The sequence below is a fragment of the Typopeltis vanoorti genome, chromosome 23 (assembly GCF_054136105.1).
Source record: "Typopeltis vanoorti isolate ZY-2024b chromosome 23, IOZ_Tvanoo_1.0, whole genome shotgun sequence".
NCBI classification, from domain to species: domain Eukaryota; kingdom Metazoa; phylum Arthropoda; class Arachnida; order Uropygi; family Thelyphonidae; genus Typopeltis; species Typopeltis vanoorti.
Window position 1 is genome coordinate 76,939,451 of NC_143571.1, and position 16,173 is coordinate 76,955,623.

Genomic DNA, 16,173 nt, shown 5'->3' on the forward strand with positions numbered 1-16,173 from the left:
TTTGTTTTTGAGTATTGATTTCTCAAATAAATCAAAAGAGAACTTACAAATAAAAATATATGCTCTTAACTTCTTTTCATTCCTCACTATTTTAGCACCAACTTTTTGAGAATTGATAACAAGTTGGTCTAAACCTCTCACTGTCGCAGAGGTTTACTAAATCAGAGGAAATGTTTTCCCATAAATAAATAAGAATGTTTATTTGTACTTGCTCGTGTATGTTGTCTTACGGTTCAGTTTTGCTGAGTATGAAAATTGTAAAGTCAAATTTCTTAAAAAAAAATAATAATAAATAAATGCAATAAAAAAACTCCACTTGCTTGTTCAAAGATCAACTAATTCTGAAATTAAAAAAAGAAGAAAGCAAAAGTTTTTCTAGAGTCTAGACGGCGAATCGAAGCGACAATTCTATAAGTAGCACCATGAAAGTTATCATCAAGTAACGCAGACCTCTTCCTTTTTATTTTTATATTTGGAAAATATAAATATGTTAATACACAAAGGATTAACAACCCTATCTAAGCAATTTTCTAAGCGGTGAAGTTGAAAAGGTTACTGAGCTTTAACACAAAAGGGAAAATTAGATTAAATAAATACGTAATATTTATAAACATGTTTCTGCATTCGTCTTCTCCTCCGACCTCAAGACAGACTGAGTCTCATATGGATCAGAGAGCCTTCCACCGTTCTCTATTGCTTAGAAATTCTAATGCATTCTCTGGGCCGTACTTACACTTTCCCAGAGGCGGGTGGGGCCCGAGATGCTAGAGTGCTCTGGGATTTCCCCTCATTATTTGGGGCCCTTAAACTGGCCCTAATTTTTTGGTTCCCCCAGCTTGAGCCTCGTGCACCTGTACACACGTACGGCCCCGTGTGTATACATTGGAAGGCCTTTATGCCATGTTAATCTTGGTCTTACCCTGGGTCTTGAACCCTCCATAGTGCCCTCAAATACCAGGCGAGGAAGTCTTTTCAGTTCCATTCCCACGATGTGGCCAAACCAAGGAAGTTGATGCTTTTTAACTATGTTAAGAACTGTTGAATTAGGGATATTCAAATCTTACAGCACTTGTGCATTTGTCGCATTCTGTCCAATGAGTTCTGCTGATTTTTCCTGAAACATTTCATTTCAAAAGCCAACAGTTTCCTCTCTGCCATTTTTTTTTAAGGTCTAAATTTCTCCCTTAGAGAGCTGTTGGTAGTATTATACTTTCGTTTAAATTTATTTTTAGAGTTGTAGGAATTTTGATGTTTTTCCAAATTATTTATTATTATTATTACGTGACACCTCCAAAGAGTCCAAGGACTCATCACAGGAGGCAGCACTCTACTCCACGCTACAAATATATCACCGCTCCCTCTACTACTTAATTCTCCCACTAAACACAAATATCATCAACGCCATGTACCGCCCATCAACAACAATAACAGTATTTTTTGTCTGTAAATTGCGTTCTCTGTAAATGTTCTCATGGCCGATTTGCGTGTACGCAGGATGAAAAACCCGAGTTTCAGTGAGAAAAACCGTGCTACCTCCGTATGAGATCGGCTCACTGACCTTTAGTTAAAACCGTCCATATAAAGATTCCTGTCGTCACGACGAGAATCGAACGCAGGCCTTTTATTACGTTTATTCATCATTGAGTCTGTGTTTTATTGTCGCTATGTTATCTAAATTTAAAGTCAAATATTCTCCTAGGTAATTAAAACCATTAATTTGTTCCATGGTTTTCTGAGTGAGTGTTATTTATCTGTATATCTTCCGGGTGTCTTCCATTTTTCTTCATTACTTGCAAATAATATTCATTGTGGTATACAAATGCATGCAGGATCAGCCTTAAGCCGATTCTGCGGAAAAGTAAACATTTTAAATTTGTTCAAATTTAAAATTTGTACAAATTTCGAAATATTTTGCTGAACAAAAAAGCAAAAAAAAAAAAAATCTTTATAATTATTTATTTATTTATTTTTCTTTTTCTTTCTTTTTTTTGGTAAAGGTATAATTAATAAACATATTATCTTAAATTTGAGTCCCCCATCAAAATAATCCCAACTGCACCCTGCATTTGCTACACACCGGACTGATGATATACATAAATAACCATACATGCGAAAAATTAGTATTAAATGAAATTATCTTTGAAAAATTTTTAATTTAAAACCAGTCACATTTCAAAATAAATTCGTCTACTGATATTCTTAATACTGAACACGTTCAATTAATGTTTGAAAATTAAAGCAATGTTTAAATTAAAAAATAAAATAAAATAAATATTTTATATACAAAGAAGTGGATTTCTGTTATTTCGCTATTTGTAATCGCGCTGTTTCCTTTTGTGAAATGCGAAGTTGCAAAACATGCAAAAAATATACTACTGAAATTAAATTTCTTAAATAACATTTATGCAATTTTTTTTTTTTTTTTTTTTTTTTTTTTTTTTTTTTTTCCATGTTTTCTAAAAATGAACCTCTCGCACCTGAATCCCAGACTCACTTCATAAAGGACATTTGGGCTACACCACCAAGCGGCAGTTATGAGAGTGGACTAAATTTTCTTCAAGGTCAGTAAAAATATGAATTTCTATATTAAGTATGACGTCATTTGAATCCCAAGCCGCTCGTTACTAAATATCAGCGTTTTATATGGTACGAAACAAAAATGAATTTCGATTAAAATTTTCAACTTCTGTTCTCCAGTCATTGGAAGAGGCGCGCGCGCGCACGCATGCGCACACACACACACACACACACACACACACACACACACACACACACACACACACACACACACACACACACACACACACACACACACACATGCATTGGCCTCGCTGACGCACTCAAACGCAATGCATCGCATCGCCAGTTCTCGAAATAATATAACAAAATTAAGTTTCCATCCATCCAAAGACGGGTTGGTGGACAAATTTGCTAAAATACTACTCTTCTAAAGACAGGGAGTCAGGCAGAGAATACAAAAATAAGGCAACAATATTGCCTTATTTTTGTATTCTCTGCCTATTCCACAAACGGAATAGGCAGAGTTTCTTTAACCCACACTTTTGAAAATCGGTGAGCAGTCGGTCTTCATCCTATTCTTGATAGCTGTACTTTTGGCAACTGATTATTTTGAAGACCTCGGTAGCCATAAGTACAGCTAACGGTAACAGTTGCTCTCGTACTCTTAGCGGAGTGCCCTCTCGCGATGAGTCCTTGGAGGTGTCACGAAAAAACAATACCAATTAAGCTCTCGTATTGTTTTCTTAAACAGTATAGTCTCTGATCGATCGACTGTCTTGGAAAAAAGTTCTTCTAGTCGGCGACTAAAATATAATGTAACAAATAATAATCTTTCTTCTGGCTTTTAAGCATTATGGAACCAGCGACGCTACCAGGTAGGTACACAGGCCTTGGTTAAAATATTACTCTATACCAGTGATTTTCAACCTTTTTCATAACACGACACACCTAGACTAATTATTAAAATTCTGTGCCACACGAAAAATATATTCTTTTAATTTTTTTGATGATCTGGCAAAAAAATAGGCATAATTTTGATTGATTTACACACACAAGAAGATGGAAGACCAGACACTGATAAATAAATGCGCAAATTACATTATTTCTTTCAATTAATTTGTTTTCATAAATCTCGCAGCACACACCTGAAGACCTCTCGCGGCACACCGGTTGAAAATCGCTGCTCTATACGAAAATACTATATAATTTCTGATGGCTACAAATCCAACTCTACTTAACCTTTCTTATATGCTTTTTAATATCTTTATTTTGACATTGAAAATGATATTCCACTTGCAACACACGCAAATATAACTAAATACTGAACTTAATTTGATAGATATTAATGTTATTTAAATACCAGATTTTTAATTCTGCATTTATTCCAGCTTACTTGCATTTGCCCATGCACTCTTACCTCGCAATATATGCATGCACAGCGATGCGCTACATCACAAGGTAACACACACGCACGTGGTTAAATTTTAATCTACAACACAGATGCGAGCGCCATGATATTACATGTGCATATATGCGTAATACACGTGATTAAAGTTATATAAATTTGATAAAAATAAATTATTGTTTATCAACAAGTACACCGTCTCGCTCAAGATGTACCTTACCATATAAATAACGTGACCTACATCTTCAACCCATTTTAACTGTTAGAAAAGTAAACAATATTGTTTAATTACTTACTGTGAGTCTGTACCTCGACCGTTGCTGGGAGTTACTGTGATAAGGAAAGGAGTTCAAAATCATTCGACTTAAATACGTTATGAGTTGCGGGCAATTCTTCCCGGTGAGGTCGCTTCTGTAGTTCTCTGGATAAATGCTTATGTATCCAGTTCATCTTTCTAGCTGTTAAAGGTTTCTTATTTACAACTTCTGTTGTTGTTTTTTCTTTTTTTACCCTTTAAATTCTTGATTAATGTTCCCGCTTTCCCCCCCTTTTTATTTAAATTATCTACTCATTACAATCAGCAAAAATTTCAAGAAATAAAATAAATAAATAATAAGTTATTGATATAATGTTAAAATTCAAATACTCAGTTTTCTAAGTGATTTAATTTTAAGCAAAAATATTTTAATTTAGTTGTTTACATTACACATACAAAAATTTTCAATTCTCCTCCATTTCTGATTTTACTAACAGGCACTAGAGACCATTCACCCTCTTGAGTTTATGATTTGACACATGTTGAAACACTCGGTTACAATAAATTAAAGATGTGATCATGATCATGATCATGATTATGAGATCATGAGCTTCTACTCATGAGACCTTAAAAAAGTTCGAAACCGGTCTCGATAGTGGCCCGTCCCACAATGCACAGCACTGTACACGTCTGAAAGAGTGTGCGCTTTGAATTATGGAATACTAAGGCAATTGATATGAAGTCATTAGCCTCTATATACAAGTAGCCCAGTCGTGAAGATACTTCGCACGCAAACATTGTTTACTTACACTTGGAGAAAGGATTAAACTAATTTCTTGGCATCTTTAATTTGATTTGATTCATATCTCCTTATCTTTCAAAAAGTGACGGAATATAATTACTAACTGATTTATTAATGTATTTAAGGTCTCCTAAACTAACTGCTACCTGCCTCTTTAAGTTCAGACAACTGTCCTGAGATTTGTTTCCAAGAGTTTGGTTGAAAAGACCTAGAGTTAAAACCCGGTCATGATAGAAAAGAGCTTTTCCAAATCTTTATTATTATCTATTTATTTTACCATTGTGAAACTGCCATGACTTTTGATCAGCATAATGAATACCATTATAGGATCGACTGTACACACCAATAAAGAAAAACTAAATTCGCAAATTAGTTCTCTCTTTTGCAGTCTTGAAAAAGATTTTCTTCCGACAAAACAGGTTTTTATGTTCACAAGTCAGCAAAATTGATGAGAAAGCACCAATTATAATAGTTAGGATTAGGAACGTCTGCTTCTGTCTATCATGCGACAGAAATGCACTCATCTTTGGCGCTGTATGTTGAAATACGTAGGTTGACTGCCTACTTTCCAAAGACGAATGCTGCCTTTAGATCTAAAAATAGTAGTACCAAGTTACTTTGGGGTATATGAAAAAGATTAGATGATTTTGTTTTATTTGTAATCAAGACAGCCTTAACTAAGGTAAAATGCGGGCATATGTAGCTAAACATATATAAGAATGTCTTCGACTCTTGGATTTTCTTTTTTATGTGAATCCCATCCACAAGTGATTGAAGCCTATTTTATATTTAGTACCTTAAGAGGGCTAAGGAAACTTTCTATTAAAGTTCATGCCACTTCAGCCTCCAATAAACACGGTGTTGGTTTCACACGACGCGAGAAAATCGTCTACAACTTAGACATTTAGAATCGAACCCACGGCCTGTTGATTACAGAGCAACAGAGCTGTCCAATTTGTCACAATGCGAATCCTGGGGTATAGGAAAAAGATTAGATTATCCTGGTATTAATAGGACGAAATTGAGTTTTCCATTTTATGCATAATTTTCTGACCTGACAGTGTCCTCCCCGTTATCCTTGCTAATAGTTTATTTCTCTAAACTATTTAAAAAAAAAATAGTTTTTCTTTCCCTTCAAGTCTCTAGAACGGAGTTTCTTAACTACGAAATAACAATATTCCAAATTGTTCAAGGATAAACTTAACGTATATTTGTTGAACGCCAAATTTGGAAATATTAAAATATTAAAAATTCCAAACGAGTCCTACTAAAATAGAACTAGAAACGATCCTGAAATAGTTCACAGATATTATTAAAAGGTTCCTTCCTAGTGAAAGTTGAAAATCAAAAAGATTTTATGTACTAAGAACTTCAAACTAAAGTACTTACTTTTAAATAAGCAACATTATAAAGATCTTAACCCATAACCGGACTCAAATGATAACCACAGAAAATGGCATGGAACGATTACGTGAGGATCGTTTTAACTAGTATGGCAGTCGATTCATGTCAATTCGACATGCGTGTCAGTTTTTTTTTTCTTACTGATGTGGTCACCCTAGATTAACGAGATGATAGATTATACCCGAAAATTCACTGCCTTTGAAACCAGTATACACAGCCATGAAAGAAGCCAAACCTTTCCAACAACTAGCATCTTTAATCAATTCTTAGACTCCATCCTAGAACTACAGGTAAAAATCCCTCTAATCCTCCCAATGTCGGACCATTTGGAGCATAATATTTGCTTTGCAAATATTATGCTCCAAATATTGTGTTCCGAAATATTGCAAATATTGTGCTCCGAGTGGTTCCGACATTGGGTATAAATCATAACAAAAAAGAGTAGCTCTTTATAATTCATCAAATTAATACAAGTAAATGTCCAGTAATCGATTGTATCAGACCGAACGATATTAGACAACATGAAGCAAACCTAGGTCCGATCATACTAAAATTAATAAATAAAATTTTTGAAACTGGGCATATGACCAGTATGTCAAAGACAACACTGATCTAATCTATACAGAAACATTGAAAAAATAAAAATTCAATAAGCACTACAGATCATATAGCCACACTGCCAATTATTCAATCAAATTGTGGATCTAATTGTTCTTAAAAAGCCGGCAGTGTGTGCAGAAAACTTTCCCATTTTTCCAAAATACAGTATACTTTCCAAAATAACAATACAACGATATTTTGCTTGGAGGATTTTAAAGAGACAGATTAACGCAGTCTTACGAGGGGAGGTCTGGAAAATTCTGATAAGCACCTAGACAAAAATTATATTAAAGCGAAAAAACACACTAGTAGCAGTGTTATGAAAACTTATGTTCTCATATTCTTATAACCTCGTATGTTCTTTCTTGTGGTTATATCAGTTGCTTTAATATAATTTTTTCCTGGATGTTTATCCAGAATTTTCACGACCCCCCCATACACTGATGAAAACAAAAATAAAAGGAAAGAAAAACATATCTCATCAACCTGCAGTTGACAGTAACCTATAACCTATAGAGTCACATAAGAAAAAAAGAGGGTTTTCTCTTCTGTTTTCATCATTGTCTGTATGTAAATAAAAACCGACTACATCTATGACAGAGCTATGGTATCCATCCATAATAATATTAAAATATTCAATGGACTAAAATTATAGCATAAATTTTGTCACAAACTGGCTCATCATATACTCCATCCACTATAAGATAGAATCACTGATATTAATGAGCCAACCATTGGTTTCCATAAATTAAGAAACAAAGATAAAAATTACGATATCTAGGGAGAAGGGGGGAAAGCATATAAAAGTCAGGTACCTTATGTAAAAAGTATCGCTGAATCTAGTTCTTGTATACAGATGAATGGCGCTGTCAGTGCTAGATGCAAATCAGTCAAGGCATAAAAGTGGGAATGTTGATGTGGTTTTCCGTTTCGTGTCTGGAGTGAGAACAAGACATTTCATGTTGGCAAAATTCTTGGATATGTTGATTCCAAAACATCATTTAACCGATGAATACAGGTGAGCCATAGTAAGCCTAGAGGCGAGTCAGTCAAGTGGCGGTAGCCTGATGGTTGCGAGTGAGTCTTTCTCTGGTTCACAAGCTGCGAAACCAATTCCAACAGTCACGAATAATATCCCGAAGATTCAGTCAAGGAACCACAGACTACAACCGCAGTGAGTAACCGATATCTCCGATTATCTGCTCACTAAAAGAGGAGTGATACCCCAAATCAGCTATGATTTGACATAAAGGCAACTACCTGAATATTTACTTCCACTATGTGCAGAAGGCTTAAAGAAAGGTAACTGTATGCGAGATGACATGGATTTATCTTGCAGCGCAGAAGAGAACGTTTGAAATAAACTAGGCTTCACATCAACTGGATCGAAAATGAATGGGTGTCGGGATTGTTTACAGACGAGTCCTAATTTATAAAGCGAGACCAGGCAAGCTCTGATCTGAAAAGAACCAGGGACACGTTATCGTCCTTTTAATATCCATGAAAGGGACGCTTATGGTGGAGGTATTTATCATATAAGACAATCATATTCGTCCTCATAGAGTGATGCTCTTGAACCAATATCTTCAACAAGAGCCTACCGTACGTATGGACTGGCTAGCCAGGTCTCTTGATTTTGTGCTCCAAGTGGTTTAATCCTAATACATGACATATCAGCCTGGTATGTCATGTCATATATCACACCTATTTTCATCACACCAACAAAAGCAATATCCTCAAATAAACTTAATGCAAGTTTGGGGTTATGGAAGATGATACATTATACTTCACTAAGGATCAATACTTCAAACAAAATTCATTCACCGTAACTACAGCATCGTAAATACACACCCTGTAAAATAAGCAACATATGCAAAATTTGAAGCAACAAAAAAGAAATAAAGCAAAGAATATTAAAATATCCTATATATTTTCATTCTATATGCATATAATATAGGGTACGCATACCGGCCACTGAATTAGAAACTTATTAATAAGTTTGTTGAACGTCCACGTTGAACGTCCTTAACCCGAATTCAGTACACATATGCGGTTTGGCATAGATTCCACAAGGTATTGGATTGCATCTAAGTTTACAATATATCAGGTTCCCCAGACAGTCCTTTAACTGGTTCAGATTTGACCGAAGAGAACTTTTGCTTACGGTTCTGTTTTTCTAAACATGTCCCATTCATTTTCAATGTGGTTTAGATACGGACTTTTTTGTGGCTAGGGAATATTGTGAAAGTCGCTGTCATGTTCGCTGAAATGGGCTACGGACAGTAGCATTGTGCTTATTGAATTTTTATTTTTCATTGTTTATATATAGATTAGATCACATCAACAAAAGCAATATCTTTGACAGTTTGATCAGTGTTGTCTTTGACATACAATTTCAAGAATTTCAACATCAATCCCAGTTTCAACAATTTTATTTATTAATTTTAGTATGATCGGACCTAAGTTTGCTGCAGGATAGACCTGATCGGTGACAATGTTCAGACATTCCTTGGATGACACCCGACTTCCAACATTGTCACGGAAACACGTTCCCTACCAACAGAAATTGTACCGCACCATATCAGCACATGCAGAACCCAGAGTTTTTTTTTATAAGGCAATGTGGGTTCGTTGCTTCATGGAGTCCTGCCAAACTCTGCCTACTGTCGGAAGAGAACAAGGTGTACCGTGATTTCTGACTACATAAACTTCCCAGTTTTCTAGTGTCCAGTCACAATGTTCCTGACACCACTGTAGACGACGTTTTCGGTTCTTTGCAGAAATCAATGACTTCCGTAAACGCAGCGACTACCAATAATAATCCTGTTCAATTCTCTGTGAATAATTCGGCGAGACATGAGCCGGGTCTGCTGTTTTCAAAATCGCGGTCCAGGCACACGGGAACCCACAATAAGTCCTGTATCGAACTCCGAAATATCTTTTTCCCTATTGTAATCAACATTATTCACGTTACGGATAAGCAGCAATAGAAAATAGTTCCCTACATACTTGTAGAAGATAGAGTTCAAAAGTGAAAATATGAAGATATTATAAGTTTTTAAGATTCATACATATATATCCGCAACACAATATGCCAGACATTAATGTAGTCGAACAACAACATCGAACAACAACAACAACATGTACGTTTCGTTTCATCCAATAAAATTGGATGAAGTAGAATAGAATAGAACAGAACAGAAAGCCAAAAAAGTGACAATGTATGGAGAGCCGACGATTTCAATGCCAGGAATTTGAAACAAAACAGCAACAACACAACAACAACAACGAGTTAGGAACAATACCAAGACAATGCTTGAAACACCAATTAGGTTCATATCACATTTTAAAGCGAAATCTATTGTTGCAAGACTCTACCAGTTGCAAGACTCTGCTATTCTAAGATATAATTTCATGATTTTGAGCTCTCTGATGTGAATATTGTTAACTGAATATTATTATTATTATTATTTGTGACACCTCCAAGGAGTCCGAAGACTCATCGCGGGAGGACACCTACTGTACAACTCTCCGTCTCCACTACTACACAGAACCTTTACTATCAATCACGTACATTAACGCCATCTACTGCCCACAGCCACCATCACCACAGCTAGTATTTTTTGTCTGTAAATTGCGTGTGTTCAGAAGGGCCGATTTGTCTGTATGTGGGATGAAAAACCCGAGTTTGGGGGGAGAAAAACCCTGCTACCCCCGTATGAGATCGGCTAACTCAGCGTCAATTGAAAAAGTCCATATAATGATTCCTCCCGTCATGACGAGAATGGAACTTAGGCCTTTCTAATCGAAGGGCACAACGTACCATCGTTCTTCCAATTTCAAACGCTTAAATATAGAAGTAATAATGATAATCCCCTCTAAGGAACACGGCCTTGTCATGGCGGGTGATGGGATTTGTTTACTTCAGTGATGTTGAAAGCTATGCTGCGGTTGCTATGCTACCAGCAGAACCACCCTTGTCAGGCAGGTCGCAACTGATGAGCCGGACTAACAGTGTTCCATCATCCATTTTAATGGTGAAAAACAAGAAGAGATCCACATTGTTTCACTGTGGTCATAACGTCTCATGAGATGTCTGTGATCATGAGCATCAGGCGACACGTAGGCTACAGGACCCAGCTCTCCTTACCAGGAAACCAGGACAGGAAGTTGAAAAGTGAATGGAAGAAACCAAACCTAAAAAATGGACTGTAAAAAAAACAGGGAAGTTATGAAATATTTTTACAGAACAACACCAGAAAAACGTCATTTTAGAAAGCATTTGGAAACAAAAATTGATTTGCAAACAATAATTACCAGAATTTTCAATAACAGAAAAAAACTTATGGATTAAAAGAATTTAATTTTCCAAAACAAAATATTTTCGGAACTTGAGCTGCAAGAGTTACATAATAAACCAACAACTCCAGTAACAACAAATAATCAGAAGATATCTACCTAATTTCGAAATTCAACTCAGTGATCATCAAAATGACGACATACCTCACAATATTTTGACAGAAGTACAATGTGAAACGAAGTCCGTCATACTGGAACATATGAATGTAATAAAAACTGTATAAGATTAACTAGCATTATTATCATTAGTAGTAGTAGTATGGGCAACTCCAAGGAGACCTTAGACTCATCGAGGGAGGCCATAACATCATGTCAAGAACAACTATTCAATATTCGCACAGTATCTATCATACTTCACCTTGAACTCAAGCACAGTCATGGCATCCACAACAGATTCTGGCAACCTATTCCACTCATTCACCATTCTCGAAGTAAAAATACCTAGCTCTAATACCCTTGCTAACCACATTCTTGCCCAGCTTCCATGGATGGCCCTAGTCTTCCCACCACCAGTACTATTCTCAAAAATATCTTCTGAAATAATCTTATAGAAACTCTTCAGTAATTTGAATGTCTCAATCATATCACCCCTTTTCTGCTTATCAACCAATTTCTGCAACACAAATCTTCAACCTGCTCACATAAGGTTCATTCCATAGACCTGCATCATCTTGAACATTCGTCTCTGGATCTTCTCCACCTCCTCCCCATCAAGAAGAAACCCTGTCGCCCAAATTTGGGCACAGTAGTCTAGCTGGAGTCTTATCAAGGCTCGACACAGAGGAACAATAACCTATTTGTCTCTGCTTGTTACAGTATTTTTCAGAGACCAAGTGATTTGATGAGCTGATTTAGTCACTTTTGCGATGTGCCCCTTAACTTCAACTTTTTATCCACCAACACTCCCAAATCTCTGGCCTCCGATATCTCCTGGAGTACAGTTCCACCAGTGTGGTAATCTTTTCATCCCAAAATGCATAACCTTACACTTTGCCACATTAAATTTACATCCATTCTCCTTAGCCCAGTCCTCCAAACTATCCAAATCATCCTGCAAAATTTTGACATCCTGTGAATTCACTATTTCTCTACCCAATTTTGCATCATCAGCAAACAAATGAACACTTCCTCTCAGATCCTTTCCTATATCGTTAATGAACAAATTGAACAGTAGTGGTTCAAGAACAGAACTGTGTCGCACACCACTAGTCACAGGGCGTCTTTTGGAATCTACTCCTGAATAAACCACTCTCTGATATCTCTTAATCAACCACCCTCCTATCCATCTCACCAACCCTATATCCATCCCCATATGCTGCAGATTACTGATTAGAATTCCATGTAGTATCCTGGCAAAGTCATTACCAAGATCCAGTAGAATCGCTGTAAACCCATAACCCTTATCCAGTTCAGCCGTCACTGTGTTATAAAACGTGAGCAAGTTACTGAGGCATGATCTACCCTTCACAAAACCATGCTGTACACCATTCAATATCCCATTTTTATGTATCTAATCCTGTATTTTACTCTTGACTATTTTGTCCAAGACCGAGACAACAATTCCTGATATGCTGATCGGTCGGTAATTTAAAACAGTAGTCTTGGAACCTCCTTTACGCAGAGGAACTATTTTCCCTCTCTCCAGTACCTCGGGACTAATCCAGACCCAAGACTCAAATTAAACAAAATGGTCAATGGCACTAACAATTCTTTAGCTGCTTCACGTACGACACGAGCTGGTATACCATCCAATCCCACAGATATATTGACATTGAGGTTTTGTAATAGACTATTCACCTCCACTTCGTTCACCACAATTCCCGAATAAGCTATTGGCTCATTCATTACTGCAATGTCACCACCTGGATGATATACTTTTGCAAAGTGCTCGCTCAGTAATTCCACTATATCGATTGATTCTGTTACCCCACTACCATCGGCATCCTTTAAAATCATTCCGCTGTATACATTTTTTCTTTCACTTGCAACATATCGAAAAAACTGTTTGGGATTCTTTTTAGCCTGCATGGCTAATGTTCTTTCATAATCCGCTTTTGCTTTTCTTACCACACTCGTTACCCTTCTGGCTTTCGCTTTATACCGTTCTTGTGCCTGCAGGTCACCTTTCTCCTTAAATTCCCTCCACAGTTGTTTCTTTTTTTGCAGCTCAAATTTAATGGTGTTATTATCCATTTAACCCCTACTTGATTTATTATTCGCACTCTAAGTATACAGTCAGCCATTGCCTCCTGCAAACACTTCTTAATCTCTCCCCATGGACTATCAACACCAGCCCTTGCAGTTTTACACCATGGCACTGAACCAATCAAACTCCTAAGCTTGTCATAGTTACCAGCCCGATAATTCCATATGTACCCTGTCTTAATTGTAAATTCCACAACTTTAGCCACCTCCCAAGTCAAAACCTTATAATCACTCTCACCAATTGGTGGCAACGTGGTCACATTTGTTACAGCCAAATTCTCAGATGCAATTACTAGGTCAAGCACTCTCTGACCCCATAATATTTTCCATTACATGCTGTCTCAGATAGTCATCCCTTAATGACCACATAAAATCCAATTCCTTCCTCTCATGTGTCCTCTCCTCCTTCCAATCAATGTTACCATAGTGAAATCTCCCATACTAATTACCCTCCTTACACTCATTTCTTCTATTTGCTTATGCATACTATCTCCACCATCTATTCTATCAACTGGTCTATAGCAGCACCCAAATGTATATTTTGTTCTGCTAGTCTCAATTTCACAACAAATAGCCTCAAATGTACTATTTTCTCTATTCTGCAGTTCCACGTCTATTCTCCTTGGATGCATCTCATCAGCTATCACCAATAACGCTCCTGCCCTCATTTTATTCTCCCTGTCACTCCTGAAAACACCAAACCCCTCAAATTCAATTCCACTAGCTATATCATCTTCTGTCAGCCATGTTTCACTAATGCCAATAACTTGTGGCCTGGAAGTGCCAACCAAGGCCAAAAATTCTTCCTTCTTTTCCTAATACTTCTGGCATTAGTAAAAAAAAAAAATCAGCTAACGCCTTTTTATTCCATTAGCTCTATCTAACTTTTGGAGACTGAGTGGGCAGTTCAATCTCCACTGGTACCAATCAGAGATAGATGGCCCAAGGCTACCACTAATTAAGCAGTACACAGTGAAGAGAGACGGCTCAAATGTGCCTCCATCTCGTGGTCCCTAACCCTAACACAATATATTTTTAATATCTGAAATAATATGGGTTCTACGGTCGATTTTCTTGAGTTTGCGGGACGAAAAACCCGAGTTTCCGGGAGAAAAAACCCGCTTGCCCGTGCTAGAGATCGACTAACTCGGGAACCGGTCGAAAGGCTTAGAAAAAATTTCCTCTAGTCGGCGACTAGACTCGAAACTAAGTCTTCCTTCGTGCGGCCAAGCGCCGTGGTATGCAAACACCACATCCACTGAGCTACACAGGCTCCTGGCATTAGAATACAATTTTAAATACAATACAATACAATACAATAATTATTTGTTCAGAAACCAGGGCAAAGAACTGAATTGCGACTGGAAGAAGAAGAAGAAGAAGAAGAAGAATTAAAATGAAACAAACTGACTATATCTGAAAACAACATGAATAAGAACGTTTATTATGTATGAAATCAGGTATCACGAGGATACCAAAAAGGGAATGTATGAAACTTGGAAACAGACATTTCCTGATACAAAGGTCACTGAGAAGCGATTAAAGTACCAACAAAGATTTATTTTAAGATACAAAGTTTTCAGTTATAACGAACTTGAAGAAATCCGAAGACATTATCAATGAATCCCAGCAAAAACCTGAGGAAACTTAACACCTACTGAGGAAACACTTCAAGTAAATGTCATGATTTCAAATCATCTAAATAATAACCACCAGGTTTATTTAAATGCTCCAGTATCTACTATGTTGAGCAACATCAACTTGGTAAGAGAACAAATTCATACAAAAATAGTTGGAAAAAACAAAATCTGCTGATGTACAATGCTGCATTTGTAGTTATAGGAGAACTAGTTATACAATAAAACCGATAAAGTAACCAAAAAAAAAAAAAAGGAACTCGTACCGTTACCGGCGCCAACGCATCTGATTTCCTTACAGGAAGTAGGCAAAGCCATTTTAGCCCTATCTAACTTTTGGGAGACGGAGAGGAGGAGGGGAGAGTTCAGTCTCCACTGGAGGCCAGTTAGAGAAAGCTGGCCCCATACTATCACTAACAGTATCAGGCAACCCGTGAAGAGAGGCGGCTGACAAGTGCTGCCTTCTTATATTCTCTAACCCTGACACTATATATTTATTTCTATGGTCAATTTTCTTGACTTTATGGGAAGAAAACCCGAGTTCAGGGAGAAAAGACCCTCTTTCTTGTGCTTGAGATCGTCTGACTTGGGAACCGGTGGAAAACAGGCTTAGAAATTGTTCCTCTAGTTGGCGTGTAGATTTGAACTTAGGTCTTCCTTTTTAGCGATCAATTACCATAGAGTGCAAAAGTAAATGGCGTTTGTACTCCACGGCTTTTCACTACTTGTTTACAAATTTCAGCTACCTTTTTTACATTTCAGGTTTTCGATCACTTTTTCTACTCAAAGTATGGATATGTATTCCTGATTGCATTCCTATTGGAATTTTTATACTGTGATGCAGACATTTCATGTTTCATTGAGCAGACTTTCAATGTAATTACTCCAGGCAACTAGAATATCATTATATTCAGTTTTCATGTCACCTTTATCACTCGGATTCCTTTTACAGTACTCTTTCCTCCGTTTCTAAGCTTTTTCAATA

General features: G+C 36.8%; 1 protein-coding gene across 2 annotated transcripts in view; it reads right to left on the bottom strand.

Moving 5' to 3' along the window:
• The window catches only part of Cbs (Cystathionine beta-synthase), a 251,449-nt gene extending 247,110 nt beyond the window's left edge, over positions 1–4,339 (bottom strand). For both annotated transcript variants that reach the window (XM_090413161.1, XM_090413156.1), the window contains exon 1: positions 4,222–4,339. The gene's annotated coding sequence lies outside the window, so the exon portion shown is untranslated. The remainder of the gene's footprint in view (positions 1–4,221) is intronic.
• Between the last annotated feature and the right edge of the window lie 11,834 nt (positions 4,340–16,173).